Source organism: Crassostrea angulata, chromosome 8 (genome assembly GCF_025612915.1).
Source record: "Crassostrea angulata isolate pt1a10 chromosome 8, ASM2561291v2, whole genome shotgun sequence".
In the NCBI taxonomy this organism is placed as follows: Eukaryota; Metazoa; Mollusca; class Bivalvia; order Ostreida; family Ostreidae; genus Magallana; species Magallana angulata.
Genome location: NC_069118.1, coordinates 36070416 through 36081858, shown reverse-complemented (window position 1 = coordinate 36081858; position 11443 = coordinate 36070416). Strand labels below are relative to the sequence as shown.

The window sequence follows — 11443 nt, the reverse complement described above, 5'->3', positions numbered from 1 at the left end:
TACTTCATTTGGCTAACAAAATATTAAAATTTTTATGAGTTATGAGAGAGAGAGAGAGAGAGAGAGAAAGAGAGAGAGTGTTAAGCAGGATGTAGTAAGTAAAAGTTGAAATATATTTAAAAAGCGTTCGAGATAAGGCAGCTTAAGAAGTCCAATGTTACATGCTTGCGGTAGGTACGGGCACGATAAAACAAACCATTTTTAAACAAGTTGAGGTTTTATTTACATTCAGGCCGTAAAATAATAAGGGTCACAATATTGGTATAACCTCTTCTCAGTGGTAGTCAGATTCATTAAAAAGCAAACTCATTGCTGATTTTATTCATTTATAAATTAATTTTTTTTCATTCTGAAAGAATATGTGGGTTTTAAAAATGTAATGTACATTCATTGTAAAAGTTTTGACTGTATTCCGACAGTTGAAGATCGAGTAGCGAACACTAGACTTAGTAGATTAATTGTCTAATACAAATCGAATTGGCTTTAAAATTTGCATATTCAAGCACACTTAAATAGTTTATTCATAAATTATATATAATTATATTAATAAAAACGTCTGTATGCTGTATTATGTATTTGCTGTCTGATTAGGGCTGTTCTCCCCCAAAAAGAAGCGCTCGATCGGCGATCGCGTAAAAAACGTTCTGTAAAGTACAACACCTGATTGGAGTACATGCTTATACATAGGCGTCGGAACCGGGGGGGCTAGCCCCCCCCCCTTTTTTTTTTTTGCAAAGTTATACCTAACCATTACAAACATAGCCTGATAGAGGGTTCAGCCCCCCCCCCCCCCACTTTTTCTCGCAGGAAAGATTATTCAAAATGTTCAATTGTTCTGAATTATATTAGATTTCATCGATCTTATTTACGGTACAAATTTTCATTTTAAATATTTTTTTTCAAACAATAAATCCATAACGGAATACATACGATGGAAATCCTTGAATTAAATCGTCGTTATTGATAATCTTTCAAACATCCGATTTACCTGAAAAGTGCATGCTTAACCGTAAATTGTTAAACATTAACAAGTCAACAGGTGGCTGAAATACCTGATGGCGAGAACTGTTTTGATGCAGGGAAACAATAGATAAATATTAATATAAATGAGAATTTTATATAAAAAAAAATTGAGCATTTTGACAGAATAATATGCAACTCTGTACGTGTAGCCATGCAACGGGGATAACAAACGATATCGGCAGTCTTACTCCCGCAGTATCCTGAATCACGGCCTGAAAAAAATTGGGTGAACTATAATCTAATTATCCAATTGCGATTCATAACAAGACTTTACGGTATTAACTGAAAAAAGTTGCTTCTTTGGATCTATATTAACAGTTGTTTAAATCAATAGCAACGACAGAAAAATTGGTCAATAATTGTGCATTAATATCTCTCAGAAGGCCGATCGATCGATAAGTGGACGGACTACGGGAGATAACGCTCACTAATAATATGCAGTAGGCTTTTTCATTGCGCCGGTTAACAGAATAGATAGGATCCGGATTGCACAAATTTTTTTTTTTAAACAAAAATGATGGGAAAATGTCAAGGGGCTGAATAATGTCGCCGGATTGGGCAGCATGCCGTAATAAACAACATCCGGATTGAACGAGTTTCAACATGTACATAATTTTTTCATTGAAATATGGCTTAATTGACAGGGAAAACTACATGTACTGCAACGTATATTATTGCACACATACTTAGCATAACCATCGTTTAAAAGCGTACAATTATTTTATTGAAAATCGGACCAAGCAGCTTTCACATTAAGATTTACATGTGTAAGACACTTTATTTGTCATGTGCATGATCATGTGCATTAATTATTTTCAATACCTGCTTATTCTCCACAATGATCTCCAATTCCATTCACAACTGTTGTCATTCAAAATCACATGAATTAAACAAAATTTAAAATTTTGTGTCGATCTCAACTGTTATGTATCCAAGAAATCTATTGATTTTAACATGTGTTACGTAATTAGGTAATAACGTTTTAAGGGGTCAAACTTCATTTACAAATTAGCATTTTTCCTTCGTAAACATTCACAGGATCGAAAACAGATTTCCTACGGATATTTATAATGGGGAATGTTTACATCTTTCCTCAATTCGGAAGTCTTTCGGAATATCTAGCACAATTTTTTAAAGTTATCATCCGGGCTTTATAATGGCTGATGCAATGCAAAATCCCCGTAGACGTTCTTTTTTTTTAGCCGTGTATTAAAACCTGACAAGCTAGAGGGGGCGTTTCAAAAGGGAAATCTTGGGATTTTTTCATACTATCGAATGAACATCGTCTGAATCAAGAGATAATTACAAATATCAAATAATTTAAGAGAATGTGTGGCAAAAATATCTTGGGACAGACTTTAGGTATAAAACGTTTATATATCCTTACAATATAATGATTTTCTCATGCGTTACCTAACTAGGGATATTAGGGGCCAGAGGTAAAAAAGTTTAATCTTGTCTATTTCAATTGAAAGAAATGCAAGTATTTAAAAAAGCAACGTAAGAGAACTTATAAAAAGCATTACAGGTAAGCATTAGTACTTCACTCCTATTTCCATATCATGTTTTGTTGTCGAAAATTAAAGTCGATGACGTGATTTACCTTTTAAAAATCGGACGGAAGACCTCCTCGTTGCTCGCAACGAGATCGTGTCTAGTTAGGGTCTTCCGTTTTCAACGGAAGACCCTCTTGTTATTCTTCGGTTTCTTTTTATTATTAGGGTCTTCCGTTTTCAACGGAAGACCCTCTTGTTATTCTTCGGTTTCTTTTTATTAGGGTCTTCCGTTTTCAACGGAAGACCCTTTTGTTTTTCTACGGTTTCTTTTTTTTCTTATTAGGGTCTTCCGTCTTCAGCGGAAGACCCTTCTATTATTCTATTGTTTCTTTTTCACTTTTCTTATTCTTATTATTATTAGGGTTTTCCGTTTTTCAACGGAAAACCCTTCTGTTATTCTACTGTTTCTTATTATTATTTTTTTTTTTTATCCGCAAATTTTGTGTAGGCCATTTCTCGTACATTTGTTGTCTGATTGTTATGAAACTTTCAGGGTATGTAGACAATGTTAATATCTGGAGACGTTTTTTTCAAATTTTTAAAATTCACTTCCGGTTATGAGTTATTGCCCTTTAATTGAAAATTGGGGGGTCTTTTGTCCAGAGTTGATCTCGGGAACTACTAAAGATGGTTGCATGAAATTTAGCAGAATTGTTGGAAACATTTTATAGTTTTGCTGGCATGAAAAGTTTGGCAAAATTTTTTTTAGTTTTTAAGCTATTTGCCGGTAAAGTATAAGGTTTTGGGGGGTCTGAAATTTTGTTGTTCTTTGTATAATAACCTTTAAACTAAAAATATTTTGTTAATACATATAGAGCAAAAGTTGTTTAGAATAACGAGAGCTTTCATTTAAAATTAAGAAAAAAGGGCTGGCCCCTATAATTAGGGGTCAGCAGCTCATACACGTATTTTTCTGATAGCAAAAATCATTATCATTTAATGAAAAAAATGAATTCAGTTATTGTTAATATATTAAATAATGTCATTTGGTATCAAATTAAACAAGTTCTGTGCTATATTTTTTTTCAAATTTCATAAAACAAATATGTGAGAATCGTACATGAACGAGTTAATATGTCTACATAGACACACAAGCGAACAAATGCCACTTTAAGGCCCAGGCATTTACTGCATTACGTTGTGTTGCGTCTGAGATAAATTGTTGTGATTCAATTTCATTTTTTTTCATCTATATCATTTATGAATTCAATGAACACACATTATTTAATCGTTCTATGTGCAACTATTTGTCGGGGCGCCCCTGTATGTAACCCCCGCGCGCGCGCCGAATGTAAACAGTAACGAACGGCGTTGTAGAAAAGAGAGAGCCGTAATGCAGAAGAGAAGTTGTGTATTCTTTCGGTGTATACATGCATTTTCAATTTACTGTGAAACATATGAACATGCACAGGGAACAATACTACATATTTGTGTAAGGAGGATATTTTTCTCGTGTGAATCGTATACGAGGAAATTCTGACAGCCACACTTCTGTCGACGATCAGCCGTTGATAAGCTACGAGTAATAAAGGAGAAAAGATGGACATTAAAGTGTGTGATTTATGTGGATGTTACTGAAGAAGGTGAGGCTTTTACTCCTTTTAAAGTTTCTTGTTAACTGGTTAAAATTTAGTATATAGTATAGATGTACATGTAAGTACGTGCACACTGTTAGATGTGGGTGTTTGTTTACTAACGTGTAATTTTTACATGTTTCATGGATGTTTAGACTCGCTCGAGGTTCATGGGGGACTGGAAAGGATAACTGAATTTATCTATTTAAAAAAATAACAGATTGTGAATTTTCAACTCAAAATTCAAAGCAGGGTCTAATTAGAAACATATCATATATTCTTGTGCAGAAGACTCCAAATGTAGTCATGAATACCCTGTAGACATAACTTCAAGTAAATAAAATTGTATACTTCAGACTTCAGAGTTAAAACATGACTTTAATATCTTTATGATGCCGATCATTGTATCATTAGAGAGGTTTAGCAGACCAACGGGTACCCGGTACATGTACTTCTACATGTAGGTTACAAGTTAGAACTATGCGTACCATTCTACCAGTTCACATAATTTTTCTTGTTTAGCAGTTATGATGTGTACTTAAATTGTCTTTGTTAATGTTTTAAATGTAATTTTTTATTCTCTTTTTTTAATCTGACTACTGGCAGTACTGGCGTGTGAGCAGTTCTCGCCGAGGACCATTTCTCGCTGGTGCACTGTTACATCATATTTTCGTATGTAATTTTATGTGTTGATAAAATGACGTAACAATGCACTGGTGAGAAATGGTACTCGGCGAGAACTGATCGCACGCCAATATTGATTAATTACAGACAAAAACTGAAGGTTGCGAGTGTTATTTTTTATTGAACAACATTGTTTAAAATAATTCTTTATATATGTGACGATCAGACCGGTTTGAATACCAGTGCCAGATAGCTCAGTTGGTAGAGCACCTGACTAGAGATTCAGGGGGCCCAGGTTCAAATCCCGGTTTGGTCCTTCATTATTTCTACCATCCTGTTACAATATTGGTGTTGTGACCAACCCCTGGAACTAACAGGTTAACTCGATCCTGCCAGGGGTGATCTTCGAGGGTGAAGATCATTTAAGGGGGGAGGAATGTGACGGTCAGACTGGTTTGAATACCGGTGCCAGATACATGTAGCTCAGTTGGTAGAGCACTTGACTAGAGATTCAGAGGGCCAGGTTCGAATCCCAGTTTGTTCTATCGTTATTTCTCCCATCTTTAACATATACATGTATATCAGATATATGACAGATGATTAAGGTCATCACATGTTTTGCAAGATGCAATAAGTGTTAAAAACCTTTACTTTACAACACAATACATTTAAGTGAATATTTATGTTTCTTGTTATTATTTGGTGTGGTTTTCTTGACAGTGTCGCATAAACAATTTACCCGCTCCTAAAACACAAACTTTCTTTTTGTGGATTCAGCTTACCGCTGATTGGCTGCTGTTGCACCAGACAAATAAGATATGCATGCACAAAACACAATGAACTTATCAGAGAATGAGTTGAGTTTATTTCAACTGTTGGAATTTGGGTATTTTTTTTTTAAATGTATACTTGTGACAAAACATATATGTGGTACATACAGCTGTAGCTTTATGAAGAAAATTTTGGTTAGACCATATATACCTATCATGCAAGTAAATGATATTTACAAAAAACTTGCAATTTATGGCGCACGAAGTATACGCTAGTTTTATAAAGATTGACATACATGTAATGTACCACATTCTGTGAAAAATAATCTATTAAAAATTCTTCATTAAGTTTACCCATACATGTTTTATGCTTATTACACATAGTATTGTTTTTAAAACATGTAATTTATAAGAAAATAAACAAAAACCCTCGCTAAATTTATTTGCCAAAAAAAACAACAGACAGTAGAATTGATAAAAAATGGTATACCGGAAGCTAATACCAGTACATGTACTTTGACGCTGTTCGGTGGGTAATATTCATTTGTAATTTACGAATTGAAATATTGACTGTTGCACTACAAGTACGGTACCGTAATAAACTCTCTCTCTCTCTCAAACTCTCTCTCTCTCTCAATTTGATAAGTGTTTATACCTATGAAAATTTTTTAATATTATATTATGACTTGATATGCAATTTTTTGATCTTGTACTGCCTAAATGTTATATCATGTATTGGGATATGTCATACTTATTACACTGCATGGTCAGTGTATTTTTTACAGAAATACTATGCATATGTTAATGTAAACACAGCTATTACTAGTACATGTATGTAAACACAGCTAATTATTTTTTTTTTTTATTTCAGCTCAAAACAGCCTCTTGTTACCACATGGCTTTTACCGGTACCTGTTGATTCTTGTGGGTCAGCTCCTGGGATTAACCTGTCACCTCTATCCACATGCATATTCCTTGTGTTCTACAGACTATTTACCGGTAATTCAAATTAAATCCAATAATGCATGAACAATAATGGAACTTGAAGAAAGCATCATGCCATGTTGTGGTTTGTGTTTGATAAGAAATTATGAAAACAAAATTAAGGCTGTTTAAAGAAATTCATAATTGCTGTGAAAATTTGTTTTTCAATAAAAGTATGCAATTATGTTTCCTTTATTTTTTATTTCATAAAGATATTAAGATGTGTTTACATAATTGAAAAATCCCCCCCCCCCTCTATTTAATTGTCTGCATTAAGATTACATGTAGGATATGTAAATGTACATTTGACTTTGAAATAACATCTGCTATGATAATTACTTTTGAAATGAACAAGAAACAACCTATTTCTACCTTTCTAAGGTATATATGCAGAAAAAAAGTAGAAAAACATGTCAAATTTGAACATTTTTCATTGAAATCAACTCTGTCTTCAGCTACCAGGGTGTGTTTGAATTTAATTCTAATTTAAGGCAGATGTCTAACTTGTAGGTTGTAACTTACTGTTTTAGCATGGTTAGAAGGAGACTAGAAGTCAGAATAGATTAGATATTCACTAAATATGATTGTTAGCTTACTTTTTTCATGAAAACAAGAAATCACAAGCAGGACAGCTGTCTATTTGTTAATTAAAATGGTACAAATCATACAATAAACAAATAAAGATCAAATTTTAGAATCATTGATGATTGTTTTCAAATATGTGTGAGAAATTACTCAAGGAAATTGCCACACGTTTCATAAAATTAGGTAAAACATTTCAAACCATGACTTTTTATGAAAATCAAAAGATTGGGGGGGGGGGTATACATGTAAGGGTATTTCTAAGTGATGTGAAGCTTTTATCATGATTATATCATGTAGGCATATGTTGTATTGTATAAGGTTTCTTTTTAAAGGTGGTTGAACAACAGTTGACCTTTAAAAGGTCAGGTAAAGATGTTTTACTATGGAGAACCCTGTAAATCTGTGTTTACTAAAGGAAATTGGAAATGGTGGGTTCACTTAAATGGCCATATTTTTGTTAAACCTCAATGGAATTGGCAATATGTAGTATTCTTTTTCTCAGAATTGCTTTAGCTTTCTAATATTCTAAGACAAACCGTCTTTTCATAAAAATGTTAGTGTACTAAGTTAAAGGTACAAGGAACAGTTTCGGATAAAGTATCGTCAATATTTTTGTAAAATTGAGAGTGACTGTACTTGAAGGTTTATCATTGTTGCGTAGATTCATGAAATGAATTTTAATGATTATCAATAGTTAGAGGGATGTCTCTTGTTGGAATTGGTAAGCAATATTAAGGCCCCTAATTTCAAGTACATGAGAAGCAGAAATAAATTGTGAAACTTGCGGCTATGACAGATGTGTTGACTTTACAGTGAAATCGAAGGTTACAAACGGGAGGTTATATAACATGAAATGTAGGTGGATGGGATATTATATGCCTATTTAGTATTTACTGGGTATGAGGACAATAGCAAGTTTATTGTCCCCCAAGACAGCAACTATTTAATGAGGCAAAGCCAAGGGAAATAGTTGCTGTGGAGTGGGACAATAAACTTGCTATTGTCCGAATAGTCAGTTAATTGGTATTTCATTATACAGAAGAAAACTTTATTTGTCAGCGATGCAGAATTTCTTGATGATAAACAAATTAGAGTTAAATCAAACTTTGTATTTAATGCGGCGATCTTATTAGGTCAGAGGTGTTCCGAGTTTAAGGTGATATGGGACACTTCCATGTTGTGACGTATTGTTTATCGAAATAAACAATAAAATAAAGTGTAATTATATAAGTACATGTAGTTTCAAAAATGGTCACCTAACTCCTTAACGCAGTGGGTTAGAGGGTTTACTAGGAACCTGTAAGTCATGAGTTCGAATCCCGCTGGGGTTTTTACAATTTTTACCTTTTCAAATATTTTTAAAAGCTATTTTTTGGTTAAATATTGTAAAATTTGAAAATTCTAAACCGGTGAAAATTTTTCAATTATATAGTACTTTAATCCACATTAATATCGACAGATGTCCCATACCACCTTAAAAAGGAGGGAAATCAAATTCTGCTGATGAATGGTTTTGATGACTATTCACCAAGGGCAGATAGCATGGATACTATTTTTTTTTAATTAGATAAAAAGGCATGTTTATGCGGGCGCCTTCTAGTGATCAATTTGTCCGTCTGTCCATCCGAGATTGCTTGACTGGAGCATAGCTTCTCTCCCCTTGGCCCAATCTGGCTCATACCTCATCCACAGGGTTCCTTTGGTTGAAGGATGCGCAGTGACCTTGAACCATGTTTTTTGGTATAAGGTTAAGGTCATAGCAGAATTATATATATAAAATCCTTGTCTGGGGCATATCTTTTTTCCCTTTGGTCCAATCTGGCTAATACTCGCAGAGTGTCTCGATGGTTAAACGATGTGCAGTGACCTTGCATGAAATTTCTAGGTAACAAGTGAAGATCATATCGGATCATGCAAAAATCCTTTTTTGAGAGCATATATACTTTCTACTAACCCCTATTTGGCTCAGACTTCACATAAGCAGAGCTTTTGAGTAAAGGGTGTGTAGTGACCTTGAACCTATTTTCGGTGAAAAGAAACTGTGAAGGTCATAGTAGAATTATATTTTTAAAAATCCTTGTCCGGAGTATATCTTCTCTCCCTTTGCTCCATTCAGCCTCATACTTCACCCACATGATGCCTTTGATCAAAATATATGCAATGACCTCGAATGATATTTGTAGATGAAGAGTCAAGGTCATATCAGAACACACAAAAATCCATATTTTAAGAGCATAGATATACTCTCCTTTTAGCCCCTATTTGGCTAATATTTTACCTTTACAGAGTTTATTGGTTAATGGCGTGCAGTGACCTTGAACCAAGTCTGTCAATGTGAAGGTCATAGCAGATCTTTTTAGAATTAGTTTTAGACAGTAGATTATTTTCCAAATATGCTTAATCTTGGTCAGATTGAACAAAAATGCATGTATGTTAGGGGGAATGAAATTGAATTAAAAGTTCTATGCCAGCTGGAAAAATTTCAAGTTAAAGGTCAAGGTCAAAGCAAAATTCTCTGAAATAACATAAGCGGGGCCCTTTGAAATGTTCACCATTTCAATGTTGTCTGGTTCATAGTAATTTTACATAGAAAAAATTCACAGAGGTACAGTAAAGTAAACTTTACATCGATAAGTTTCTGACAATTAATGACGCAACGAGCACACAGTACGAAAGGTCAACCCTTTGAAAAGCAGTGAAGAGGAAAAGTTGCTCAGAATTATGTTTTAAACAAAATTGATTTTTTACGTAAATTTTAATTTTGCATTCTGGGTTAAGAAAAAAGATGTTAGTTCAAGGTAAAGTTAACTTGTACCTAAAATGAAGTCAAATTTGTTAAGTCGAACTTAGACACATTGTTTTTTTGTTAAGTCGTTCTTGAAATGGTTAAGGGTTTTTGGTTAAGTCGTGCTTAAAACCATTCGGATTATGTTAAGTTGTACCTAAAATCATTCGTTTTTTTTTTATCTTTTTGTACTTAAGTTTCTTTGTTACTAGATTAAAAACTCTGCTTCTTAGACGTACTTCTAGCGTTGCTTTCAACATTAGCGGAAAACCCACTCGTTGCTTTGCAACGAGCTTTGCTCTAGTTTTTTTTTTTCCCGCAAATTTTGTGCACGAGATTTCTCGAACATTTTTTGTCTGATTGCTATGAAACTTTCAGGGTATGTAGATGATACTAATATCTCTAGACGTTTTTTTCAAATTTTTAAAATTCACTTCCGGTTATGAGTTATTGCCCTTTAATTGAAATTTGGGGGGTCTTTTGTCCAGAGTTGATCTCGGGAACTACAGATGATAGATGCATGAAATTTGGCGAAATTGTCGGTAACATTTTATAGTTTTGCTGGTATGAAAATTTTGGTAATTTCTTTGTTAGTTTTTGAGCTATTTGTCGCCAAAGTTTAAGATTTTTTCGGGGCTGAAATTTTGTTGCTTTTTGTATTATAACCTTTAAACTAAAAATAATTTGTTAATACATATAGAACAAAAGTTGTTAAGAATAACGAGAGCTTTCATTTAAAATTAAGAAAAAAGGGCTGGCCCCTATAAATAGGGGTCAGCAGCTCATACACGTATTTTTCTGATAGCAAAAATCGTTATCATTTTATGAAAAAAAATTAATTCAGTTATTGTTAATATATTAGATAATGTCATTTGGTATCAAATTAAACAAGTTCTGTGCTATATTTTTTTTCAAATTTCATAAAACAAATATGTGAGAATCGTACATGAACGAGTTAATATGTCTACATAGACACACAAGCGAACAAATGCCACATTAAGGCCCAGGAATTTACTGCATTACGTTGTGTTGCGTCTTAGATATATTGTTGTGATTCAATTTCATTTTTTTCATCTATATCATTTATGAATTCAATGAACACACATTATTTAAACGTTCTATGTGCAACTATTTGTCGGGGCGCCCCTGTTTGTAACCCCCGCGCGCGCGCCGAATGTAAACAGTAACGAACGGCATTGAAGAAAAGAGAGAGCCGTAATGCAGAAGAGAAGTTGTGTATTCTTTCGGTGTACACATGCATTTTCAAGTTACTGTGAAACATATGAACATGCACAGGGAACAATACTACATATTTGTATAAGGAGGGATATGTTCTCGTGTGAATCGTTTACGAGGAAATTCTGACAGCCACACTTCTGTCGACGATCAGCCGTTGATAAGCTACGAGTAATAAAGGAGAAAAGATGGACATTAAAGTGTGTGATTTATGTGGATGTTACCGAAGAAGGTGAGGCTTTTACTCCTTTTAAAGTTTCTTGTTAACTGGTTAAAATTTAGTATATAGTATAGATGTACATGTAA

General features: G+C 33.7%; 1 long non-coding RNA gene across 1 annotated transcript; it reads left to right on the top strand.

Annotated features, from left to right (window-relative positions):
• Positions 1-3309: 3309 nt before the first annotated feature.
• Positions 3310-6715, top strand: LOC128157902 (uncharacterized). The gene is made up of 2 exons (XR_008239881.1): positions 3310-4162; positions 6419-6715. It is a non-coding gene; the product is annotated as an uncharacterized LOC128157902 (long non-coding RNA).
• Positions 6716-11443: the final 4728 nt, after the last annotated feature.